At 35.8% G+C, this 12,666-nt stretch overlaps 1 protein-coding gene across 1 annotated transcript in view; it reads left to right on the forward strand.

Moving 5' to 3' along the window:
- Positions 1 to 12,666, forward strand: part of GRID2 (glutamate ionotropic receptor delta type subunit 2) — a 1,483,303-nt gene that overhangs the window by 485,041 nt on the left and 985,596 nt on the right. The window lies entirely within an intron of this gene.

Raw genomic sequence — 12,666 nt, forward strand, 5'->3', positions numbered from 1 at the left:
ATTAAACTTAACATATAGGTTAAATAGGTGCGGTAATATATTGTAATATTATTTAAAGTGGCAATAGTCCTCAGAATTATTCAGAGGTCCAAGTTATAGGGTGAGCATACCATATTCACCAGCACAGGCATGTGTGGACAAGTGTATAGGTTTTTTAGCACAATTTTATGGGTGTTCTTTTAAAATAATTTTGTGAGCATTTTGACTTTTTCGGTATATATACTGTTCTGAAAATTGTGAGCACCATGTGGTCTTGTTTTGCTTAATTGCTGAGGTATTCTGGATTCTTGTTGAACAGTGAAGATAAAAGGAAAAGTATATATATATATATATATATATATATATATATATATATATATACTGTATATATATATATATATATATATATATATATATATATATATATATATATATATATATATATATATATATATATATATATATATATATATATATATATATATACTTCCTATCATATAGAGATCCATTCAAAAGGATGAACACATTTCCAATTTCCAATAGTTTTGAGTAAAGGTCCTTGCATATGCAATATATTTTGAAGGTGGCACAATATTAAAGACTTTGGAAGCTTATGAGACTTGTTTAAGGACTTTATTTAATAGATTTATAGAATATAATGTATGCTTTTTTATTTACAGTAAACCTATTTTTGTAAGCTGGCATTGTTAACTAGCAGGTTTCCATTTTTTTAGACCCTTTTTGTCTTAAGATTAGTATAGAGCCTGGACTTTACAGATAAATACTTGTATTACTTTATTATCTTAACCCTTTAAAGTCCACATTTTTCAATGCCTTAGCGTGACTCAAAATGTGCCCTACCAAACGGTGGAGCAGAACATTAAAGGGCTAAGTAATGACAATGCTATTACTGAATAAACAGGGAATAAGGGAAATATAAAAAGGTGATCTGATCCATAGGGTATACACGTATGGGGGCTGAAGTGGTTAGAATTAGACATGTGCACACTGAAATATTTTGTTTCGGAATTTAGTTTTTGTCCAAAAAATACATTTATTTAGTTACTCCCGAAATTCGTTTTTAGTTATTTTGTTTTTCGTTTAAAATTTGTCCGAAAATCCAAATTAATTAAGGTTGAATCTGTCTTTGAAGGCTTATGGTGTCTGTCGAATGTTCAAAGAAGATTTGACAGAGCAGCTAAACTGTATGACTCGGTATAGTTTAGCTGCTCCGTTGAATCTTTCAACAGACACCATAAGCCAAAGATTTGACGTTTGTATGTTTTTCGTTGCTTTGTCAAATCTCAATTGACAGAATCTCAATCTATAATATAGAATCTATAATAATAAATCCCCCCCCCCCTACAACACGGGCAGTCTCTGAGGCTATCACAACACTTGCAACACTAGTATCACTATCAAGTTCACAACACTAACACAATAGCAGCAGAGCATTATGAAAAAGTTAAGTTGAACTGTAGCTTGCTTCACCATTGTTCTGCTGCTGTGCTTATGCTTAATTGCTAAATAATTCAGGTTCTCTGACAAACAGACCAGCTAAGATTGACTGTCTTCTGAAATGATTCAGTGTGTGTGTCTCTCTTTGGTAGCAATCGTAAGTGAAAGTAAATTGGCCTTATGTGTGTACTTAGTTCTAGCTATTTTACTGCTCCTCCTTTTTGGTTACAATCAGCCAATAACATTCATCATCATCATTATTTTTATTTTACTTCCCTCACCCAATTCCAGAATCTTTTCTCTCTCTGTCAAATCTTTTCTCTCTGTCAAATCTTTTCTCTCTATGTCAAATCTTTTCTCTCTGTCGAATCTTTTCTCTCTATGTCGAATCTTTTCTCTCTGTTGAATCTTTTCTCTCTATGTCGAATCTTTTCTCTCTGTAGAATCTTTTCTCTCTATGTAGAATAATCCTGGACTAATAGAGTTAAGGTTAGACACATTCGACCACAGGTTCGATAGACACAGATTGTTATTGTCAGTGTCATGTGGAATCTCCTATCTATATCAAACTGTTGTCACATCGAAAATGAAAATAAAGCATTTATTTATGTTGGATCTTTCGTTTTTCGGATTCTGCACTTTTGTTATTGTTTGTTAAAACAATAACGAAAATACCTGAAATTCGGACGAAAATGCATTCGGACGAAAACTAATGCACATGTCTAGTTAGAATAATACCTAGTGATTCTGCCCTGGTTCTGGCACTCCCTGGTATAGGGTGACAATGCTCTCAATTGCGCTCTTAGATATTTGTCACACTGACTTTGATTGGAAATTAAAAGTGCCCATTTTGCTTTGATTGCTGAAGTACATGTATGTGGACAGGAAGTGGTTGCAAAAAATTGGAGGAGATATGCAGCCCTGAAAGCACCAAAGGATGAAAAAGATGGAAAGGAGTATTCTATTCCCAAAAAGAGCCAATTGTTATGACACAATGCTTTAGCAAATAAATATCATTCAATTGAGGTTTACATCTACTACATGTACCACACATCATGACATTGAAAGGGTCAAACAAGCTCATGGTTGCAATAGCAACCATGAGCTTGTTTAAAAATGTTGTTCCCCAGCTCATGGCTTTATTGTACACGTGATCAGTGCTTCTACAGACACATATTTAAAAAGCTCACCTAATAAATATGAATATATATAAACACAGAGTGTAACATTTTGTGGGTCCTGACATATTTGGTATCTATTTACTCAGCACCATGTCATGTTTTATATTTTGCAAAATACAATCCAGTGATTTTTTCCCCCAAAAAATTGGTTTGATAAACAATTGCACAAATACTGTAAGTTTTGCAACTACTTTTTTTCCACACTGTTTTTTTCCACATGTTCTCTGCTTTTAAACTATATATAATGTTTAGGCTGTTATAGGTATTCTTCAAGCCAAAAATGCCTATTGACATCTGGATGATTTACCCCCCTTCGTGTCCAGGCCACTTATTTTTATACGGCACTGCATTATTTTAACTGACAATTGGGCGGTCATGCAATGCTGTACCCAAATGAAATTTATGTAATTTTTTCCCCCACAAATAGAACTTTTGGTGGTAATTGATCACCTCTGTTTTTTTAATTTTTTTAAACTATAAACAAAAAAAAAACAACAATTTTTAGAAGAATATATATGTATATATTTTATGCGTTCTGCTATATAACATATTCAATCAAAAAAATGTAAAAGATCAAATTTTTTCATAAATTTAAGCCAATTTAGGCCAATAAAAACATGTAAAAGATCACATTTTTCATACATTTAGGCCAATTTAGGCCAATTCTACTACATGTTTTTGGTAAAATCCCAATACACATATATTGTTTGGTTTGCGCAAACGTTATAGCATCTACAAACTATGGGATATTTATAGGAGTTTTTTTTATACTAGTAATGATGGTAATCAGTGACTTATAGTGGGACTGCGATATTGTGGCACACTAACTGACACTTTTAACACTTTGTGACACAGGATGCAGGAACCAATGACACTAATACAGCAATCAGTGCTAAAAATATGCACTGTCACTGTACTAATGACACTGGCTGAGAAGGGGTTAAACATCGAGGGTGATCAAAGGGATAACTGTGTGCCTAGCCAGTGTTTGTGTTTACTATGTATGCTGCTTTTACTAGGGGAAGAGATGCATTTGAGTCCCTGCTTTGCAGGAACACATAATCCATCCCTTTTGCCCATCTGACTGGAACTCTGCCTTGTTTACATAGGCAGAGCTCTGTTCTGAGTCTCTGGTGAGGATCGACAGATGCCAGCGGACATTGAGTTCCGGCACCCGTAGATCAGCTTCGGCTATGAATACTCGCAGAAGCGGTGCTCCCCTAAAGACAGAAGTGAGGGATCAAGTGTATATATGTTATCCAAAGCACAACTGCTGTCCTGTAGTAGCAAAACTAATATAGGGAAGTCAGCAAGTGGTTAAAAAATGGTCTAACAGTGAAAGGGTTAATGAAAATATGTATACAAATGAGCCTATTTTTTGGGTTTTAGTTTTAAGTACTAACAACTATGTACCACGATGATGATGTGAATATAATTACAAAAGACATAGAAACAGGGCATTTCAAACATTAACATGCATACAGTATAGATTGAACAGAATAAAATGATATAGTTCTTCAAAGAGGTCTGCACTTGGCAAGAGGACACAGCAGGAAACAAAATCAATGATTCATTAAAAACAGCTACATGTATTTTGAAACATTGTTTTGTGTAATTATGATACACTTTTTGGTGATGTCGCAGGGAGACATTGACAGGTAATACCTCCCCAAATGCAATTTGGTGTGCCCTCTTACCCGCTTTTCAAGTGCTTTTATGTCTTGATTAATTAATGGACTGTAATGCAATTGACAGTATCACTCACACAGACCTCTAAATCCCTGGCAATTAAAAGACAAAACACTGCTGGTTCTGGGGATGATGTCATTGTCTGTACTGTGGGAGCTATGACTATGACCACAAAAATTTCTCTTTACTTTGTATGCATTTCCTTCCTATTTTTATTCTGTAGAACATCACACAGACTAGCAGGTTTTTCTATTGCACATACGTCAATATTAAGATAGTATTATTATTTTTTTGTTTTAAAGTAATGATTGGATAAGAATTCTTTGGGATGGGGCCATAGTTATTTATTGAAGAGAGACAATATAGTTTTTAAAGGGCTCTAAATATTTTGCCAATCTTGTTAACTACCTAAAAAGTTTTTAAAATGTATATCAAGTATAGGCAGAAAGACATGTCACAAAATCCTGTATCCATTATTTATTCATTCCCACTAAGCATCAAAAAATGCCCTATCTCCAAAATATTTCTTGAAAGTTGGCAACTCTGCATTTGTGAGTTTAGATTCTGAGTATCCTAATGCCACGTACACTTGATCGGATTATCCGGCGGACTTGATCCGGCGCACCAGAGACCACCGGACAATCTGCACGTGTGTGTGTTTTTCTTCCCAAAAGTCCGGAGGACTTAGAAAGAAGTCTTGACTCAAAATTGTCCCCTGGGCTCAGCAGTCTGGCGGACAATCTGCCGATCTGTGTGCTAGTCCGGACTTTTGAAATGAACGGACTTGCCCACACACGGAGTAAAGTCTGTTCATTTTGAACGTGGCTCCAGGTAGATGGGACTAGCGCAGGAAGTCAATGTCGCTACCTCCATCGGCGAGATTGACACCTCACGAGCCTTGTTACCTGGTATGGATTTAAAGGGGAACCCATACGCCAAAAAAACAGTGTGGGGGTCTCCCCAAAGTTCATACCAGACCCTTAACCGAGCACGCAACCCGGCCGGTCAGAAAAGGGGGTGGGGACCAGAGAGCGCCAGCCCTCCTGAGCCATACCAGGCCACGTGCCCTCAACATGGGGGGTACTTTGGGGAAGGGGGGGCCCTGGGGGCCCCCCACCCCAGAGCACCTTGTCCCCATGTTGATGAGGACAAGGGCCTCTTCCCGAAAACCCTGGCCATTGGTTGCCGGTGTCTGCGGGCGGGGGGCTTATCAGAATTCAGGAGCCCCCTTTAATAAGGGGCCTCCAGATTCCGGCCCCCCACCCTATGTGAATGAGTATGGGTACGATGTACCCCTACCCATTCACCTGGGGGAAAAACGTGTTAATAAAAAAACACAACACAGGTTTTTAAAATACTTTATTAGACAGCTCCGGGGGTCTTCTTCCGTCTTTGGGGGTCTTCTCGCCAGACTCCTCCACTATCTTCTGCTCTTTTACTAGCTCTTTTACTAGTGGAGGAGCCAGCTTTCTCCTTCATCGCGACCGCCATCTGGGGGTCTTCTTCCGACTTCGGGGGTTTTCTTCCGACTTCAGGGGTCTTTTCCCGCTCTTTGGTTCTTGTTGCCAGGCCTCCACTATCTTCTTAGAGCTCTTTTACTAGACCATTAACCATCTTATAATCTACACCTATAAGCTATATTTATGATTCCTTTTTATATGTTTATGAGCAATCATATTGATGTATTTGATTAATTTTATTTATAAGTTTTAACATTATTGTGGGTTTTCATAAGATGATACATGCACATTAGCACTTTAGCGGAATTTTTTTTTCTATGTTCCACTAAAGGCAAATAGACTGTGCACTTTGTAAAGTGCAGTTGCACCAGGGCAATGGTAAATAAGGTAAACCTTCACTTTAGAAAGAATAGGCAATCACTTGCAAGGAAAATAAAACAAGAGCATTATTGTTTGCACATGATTGAATGATGAAAGTCAGTAGAGCCTCTGCTAATTTACTAAGCTCTGGAGCAACTGCTCTTGGAGAGTGCAACTACACTTTGCAAAGTGCAGTCTATTTGACTTTCGTATGTCACCCGGTCCATACCCCTGAGGAAGTCACGTGACCATGACAACATGCGTAGGATAGAGTCAGGTGACGCTGCCAATACTGGAAGTGACGCGTGAGCCTCTGAGTTCCCGCTGTCAATTTTATGAGCTGAAAGTTTGTTACTCAAATGTAAGTTACTACTTTATTAATAAATGTAATTTTAAAAACCACTGCACTATGGGGATACCCTTTCTTGCATGAGCCATCACACGGATGAAACAGCGATTTAAAAGGGCCATACACCCAATTAGGGATAGAATGTCAGGATACCAAGTGGAATAAAGAAGGAGGAGGATGATTACAGAAGAGTCTAACCTTGCATGCCCCCACAGAGGGAAATTTTGAAATAGCAAGAGAGGTCAAAAGGAGAGGTGAGTGCATAGATTAAAAGGTGGTGGGTGTCACTGAAGTACCAGCACTTTATTACAGATTGCTGTGGATTCACTAATGAACTGCACCACTTTTAATTGAAAGGATAATTTAGGAGTTACAATTTTTATGTTGTTTACTGTATATATGATCTACCCTAATTTGCACTATTATATCCCTGGATAGAGAATATCACTATATAAAATATATTTTAAGGATATTTAGAAATATTTCAGTCAAGTTAAATATATATGTTAATGAATGTTATGTCACAAATGAACAACACACATTATTGAGGGCATAGGCGCAGTAACATATTTATTTTAACCTGAAGCTGTTCTCAGCAGTAATAGCTTTTCTCTATGAGAAGTCCTCAGTCTGCTGGGTTAAACTCAACCAAGGTCACTCAATTTCCAAAAAGGAAATCAGTGAACAAAGTATGAGCACGGGGCTCTGTGGGCCTGCCCCATGGCACCCTGCATTTACTGTATAAATACACAGAGAACAACACTGAAATTATCACATCAGCACCGCTCTCTGCATCATTGAGGACCACTCAGCACAGTAAAGAGGCTAAATGGACCCTATGGAATTACATGACTGATCTGAGACATTGGAAAATATATAATACCATAGCATACATCCCATGGGAAGTTCATTGGAGGGAAAGTGGCAACTGGGGAAAAAATTGCAGATGCAGAGTTGGGCTTTAGTGTATGTATACAAATTTGTATGTAACAAAGTGTATGTAACACATTTGAACTGCCAGTTACCTATACTGTATCTCTCAGAGTATATTGGTAAGATCTTTGTCCTGGGTTTTTATATCTAATGGGGTCACAGTGGAGAATACTGCGTTTTTTTCAAGTGTAACATTCCCAGTGTGAATGTCTAAATCCACAAATGGGTTCCTATTTTTTTCATTCTTCCTCTGTCCCTGAAAATAACAATTACAATGATAAAAAAAATCATAACAATTCTGTTTGCTTGTACAATGTGTTGGTTGCTTTGTCCTTAAAAGGACCACGCACAGGAAATAGCCATTCCTGCTGTAAAATTCATATTTTAAAACCCAAGTTCAAATGCATTATATATTACAAATGTGCAATGCATTTGTATTCTTTTTTCTGTGTATTGGGCAAAATATCTTAAATTTCAAGCACATATGTGATAATAGATGTTCTTCCTATTATAAGTGTTCAGCCAAAGGCTAGATGATCAGCATGACAGGCAACTGAAGGTGAATATTTTTTTTCATGATGACATTATAATTTCCGTATGGCTTTATTGAAAGCATACTGAACAAAGAACCTTCCTACATTCAGAGCTAAGCCTTGACTCTGATTTTACACAAGCCCACATACATTACTATATAACAAAAGCTGGTTGCTACACATTTCAGTGCTGCTAAAATGTGATAAAAGAAATTATTTGCAGATACTGTTACTAAGTCAGAATAAATGTCAAGACAATTTGCTGTTGTTTTTATACAAGAAAATCCATTGCTGAAAAGATATTCATTTCTAATTTACTGCTGCATATTTCTGCTGGATGAGAGATTGAGAAGCAAAAGAAGAAAAGTATTATAACATGAATTATATTTTCCATGAATTTAATAAACGTATGACATGCCTCAATGACAGAAAAGGGCTGCAAATTGTATCTTCCGGTATCAATTAGTATTGCACCCTAGGTGCGCTTCAAGTTAATATAGAATGATTAATTACCTTCATTTTTGTAACATAATGCCAGTGAACATTTAAAAAAATATATTATTTAATGTTATAAATTTCTATGTCAACTAAAAAAATGCCCTTTGATATTACTAGTTTCACACATAGGGTATTACCCTTGAACTAAAGGTTCAAAAATGTATTTTTATTGACAAACTTGTCAGTACTGGTTTTAAAATGCATTTCATGTATGGTACCATTAATCTCATGTTCATTTAACAAGCTAGTTGAACAGCCTGTGATTTCTTTACCTGACAAAAAAAAAAGAATAAGATTTGAATCTTGGTCTTCTATTTAATTTAGAATGCAAGCCAGACTCAGTAGTCAATAACACCACAGATCAATATATTATTTTCTTTTTCTTTTTTGACAATGAATAAAATAAGAGTAATCTGATTTTATGCTCTCACATTTAATACTAGCATACTTCAATTTCTATGCAAAAATTTTACAATTTCAGCAATAGGTGTGGAGAAGGGTATTAAGGGTGCTATGGGTGCAAAATGCATGAGTTAAAACAAGTATATATATACTATATTGTCAAAACTTTATGTGCCTTTACATGACATAAACTTTATATTACACACCCTTTGCAGCTATAACAGCTTAAATTCTCCTGGGAAGGCTTTGAAGTGTGTCCAAGGAAATGTTTGACCATTCTTCCAGAAGCACACTTGTGAGGTCAGGCACCGATGTGAACGAGAATGCTTAGCTCACAGTCTTCTCACTAATTCATCCCAAAGGTGTTCTATCAGGTTGAGGTCAGTACTCTGTGCCATTCAGTCAAGTTCCTACACCCCAAACTCTCTCATCCATGTCTTTATGGACCTTGCTTTGTGCACTGGTACGCAGTCATGTTGGAACAGGAAGGGGCCATCCCCAAATTGTTCTCACAAAGTTGGGAGCATAAAATTGTCCAAAATGTCTTGGTTTGCTGATGCCTTAAGAGTTCCCTTCACTGGTGATTGACTGCTAAACTATTCTTTGGTGTTTTGGCTACATAGTGTGTGTATCTGTTCTTGATGGAAATATATAGTATTCAATTATTTCATTCTATGCAGTTCAGTAATATAAATACAAACAGTGTTTCTCACTGAAAGTCATGAAAGTATCCTGTTAAATTCCTTAAAAAAAACTGTAATAATTAGCATTAAAGCTCAACTTTGGGCTCCAAATTTTTTTGTATTCCCACAATGCTTTTTGTGCCTTCCTCTTGAAAATCATACTGGTGCTTATAGGCCTATAGGTTGCCACTAAAATAGGCTTACATGTCTCTGTCCCACTTATTACAAAGATATTAGCCTATATGCTTTGTTCACTTGGTTGTGCATAATTTTAGCAAGTTAGGTCCTGCAGATAGGCTAGTATTGATAGATATTTCATAACTGAATCATTTATCTCAACTATATTTAAGAGAAAACTTTAGAAAATTCTCCCATCTGGACATTTTCACATTTTTAAGTCATTGCAGTTTGGGACAAATCACAAAATTTAATGAATGAATGAATCTGTAGGAATAGATGTTTAATCAGGAAACAGTAGGAAGGTCCAACTTAGAAATCATTCTATCAAGACCAATTTGTTCTTCTTTATTGAAATTATATACATGATATGTTTATCTTGAAGAAAGCCTAAAAATTGTTTTTAGGTCCCATGGAATTCCTGCAAAAACTATAGCTGTAATTATATTAAGACAATAAAAATTAAAATGGAAATGGACTTCTCTGAAGAAAAGTATAGGGTTTTTTTGCTGTGCAAAAAAACAAAAATGGAAAAATAGGAAAATGCTCAAATTTAGGGTCCCCTCATATTAGTGCCCAGTAGAGAAACATTGTCACCAAAACTATACAGCTACTGTAGGGCAGAACGTCAGTGAGACACTGCACACTTCTTATGGACGTCCTAATAACCTATGGAGGAACCCTGTTTGAGAATGACAGTAAACAAATAGAAAACCTATAATGCAGATCTTTCAGAACTGCTTTCAGAATAGTTTTGTCAGAACCATGCAAAAAAATAAAAAATGGATGCCATAGCACAACATTCACTTGCAATCTAGATGTTGAACTGACTTGTGTAAACACAGCTGGCCTAATGCACTAGTTATTCTCCTGCATCAGTCTGTGAAATCACAACATCTGTAAACAACCATTATTTTCCCCAATCCTAGACATCAACATGTAGCATCTACCATATGTTTCTATGATTTCAAATTTAATGATAAGACATAAAAATGAGAAGGCATACAAACAGGCATTTCAGACTTTAACCAGCTAGATGTTGTCATCTAATGTCAGGCTTGAGTTTTTAATGACACAATATAATATATAGTACAAAGATAAATGTGCTTGTGATCTAATTGCCAAGAGTTTGTATTGTAAATTAATTACCAATTCACAGCATGCCATTTACAGGAAGAAAGAAATCCTGCTGGCAACAACCAATGCTTTCTCACATCAAACCCTGAAGTCTTCCCTTGCCTGACTACCTTTTATTTACATAATTATGTCTGTTCCCAGATTCATTGTTTTTTGCTGCTGCCAATTAAAAAATTAATTGCACATGAATGGGAATGCAATGTAAGTATTATTATTTTTTTGCTGTTTCATAGTTCAAAACATATGAAAGAGTGAACATTTCCCATAGATCGTATGCCATATGTACAGAAAAACAATAAAGGAATTGTAATTTTACAATCATTATACATTGTTTGTACAATACCAACATTACCATGCAATACAAGGAAGTTATCCACATTAATTAAATGACACTGAAACAATAATAAAGAATATGTGCATTGGGTCATTTTCAGTTCTGATTCAGACTAACATTCACTATGTACCTTTTCCCAACCTACTGTGATGAACGGCATACATAGAAAGAGAAAAAAACTTTCAAACAATGTGATAAACAAAGTCCAATAGTGCAGCACTGCAAAAAAAGTATTAAATGTGATTGTCCATAAAAACAAATGTGAACAAACAAAAAAAACGTGAACGTGATTGTCCATAAACAAGTGACGTAAATCTTCCACCAAGATTCAATGTGCATATATGAAGCACACCACACCCACGTGCTCTCAATCTGCTTACCAGAATGAAAATAAAACAGGCATATAATCATGCAATGCAGATGGTAGATAATAAACTTGGATGGCACATGCCAAACTTGATAGATGGATCATAGAGTTAACCAGGTACATCAGTATGGGAACATCCGAACTCACGTCAGGGTATGGATTCAACCAATCATCGCCAAAACAGAAGAAAAGGAGCAACAATAGTGAAGCCCATAAGGGTAAAACTCTTTAAACTTTTACTGTAGCCTACTTACAGAGCAACAGCAACATCAGAACATATAAAAATCCGTGGTATATAACTTGCTTACATCAGCCAGCCTGACATGTTTCATCCTATGTGGATATCATCAGAGGCATGTGTCTCCCAAGGGGGTAAATGCCTGTGTCTCCCAAAGGTGTCTGCCAAAGAAGACACAGGCAGCTATAAAAAGAACAGACGTGTATTTTAACCCTCCTCCACCCAATTCAAAAATATAAAGAAAAACATTTTGGTAGAGCTGTGCTTTAAAAGCAAATTGGTTATGTGTTTTCAAATAGTGCTTCAATGCTTAAACAACAGCCATGGTCTAGTGGTAATAGATTTATTTGAAATTCAGATTAAGTAAATAAAAAAGTAAAGCTATAATAAAGTCTGTCCTTATTTACAGCATACAGTATCTTTCTTCTTTTGAATAGATATAGAAAGTCATTCATTGCATAAGGTTCAGCCAAGAAATCCAGATGTGAGCAATGACTTAACTGAATACAAACTGTGACCTGCCTATTCAAGAAGATCAACTAATGGCCAATACTTCAGATAATATTTTGAAAATCAGGATTACATGTTTAGCTTGCTTATATGTTAAAAAAAATAGTACATTTTAAATGTATTTTCTTTTTTTTCCATCAGATTTTACAGTTATTTTAAAATTCAACCACCAAGCATTAATAATGTCCAAATAAACATAGCATGCTTTACTTAAGATGTAATATTATTTTTAACTACTTAAGGACCAAGCCTATTTTTTCAAACTTGGTATTTACAAGTTAAAATCATTTATTTATTTTTTTTGCTAGAAAATGGCTTAGAAACCCCAAACATTATATATATTTCAAACACCCTAAAGAATAAAATGGTGGTCGTTGC

The sequence above is a fragment of the Lithobates pipiens genome, unplaced genomic scaffold, assembly GCF_037356315.1.
Source record: "Lithobates pipiens isolate NorthernLeopardFrog02 unplaced genomic scaffold, aLitPip1_a1.2 Scaffold_13, whole genome shotgun sequence".
Taxonomy (NCBI): Eukaryota; Metazoa; Chordata; class Amphibia; order Anura; family Ranidae; genus Lithobates; species Lithobates pipiens.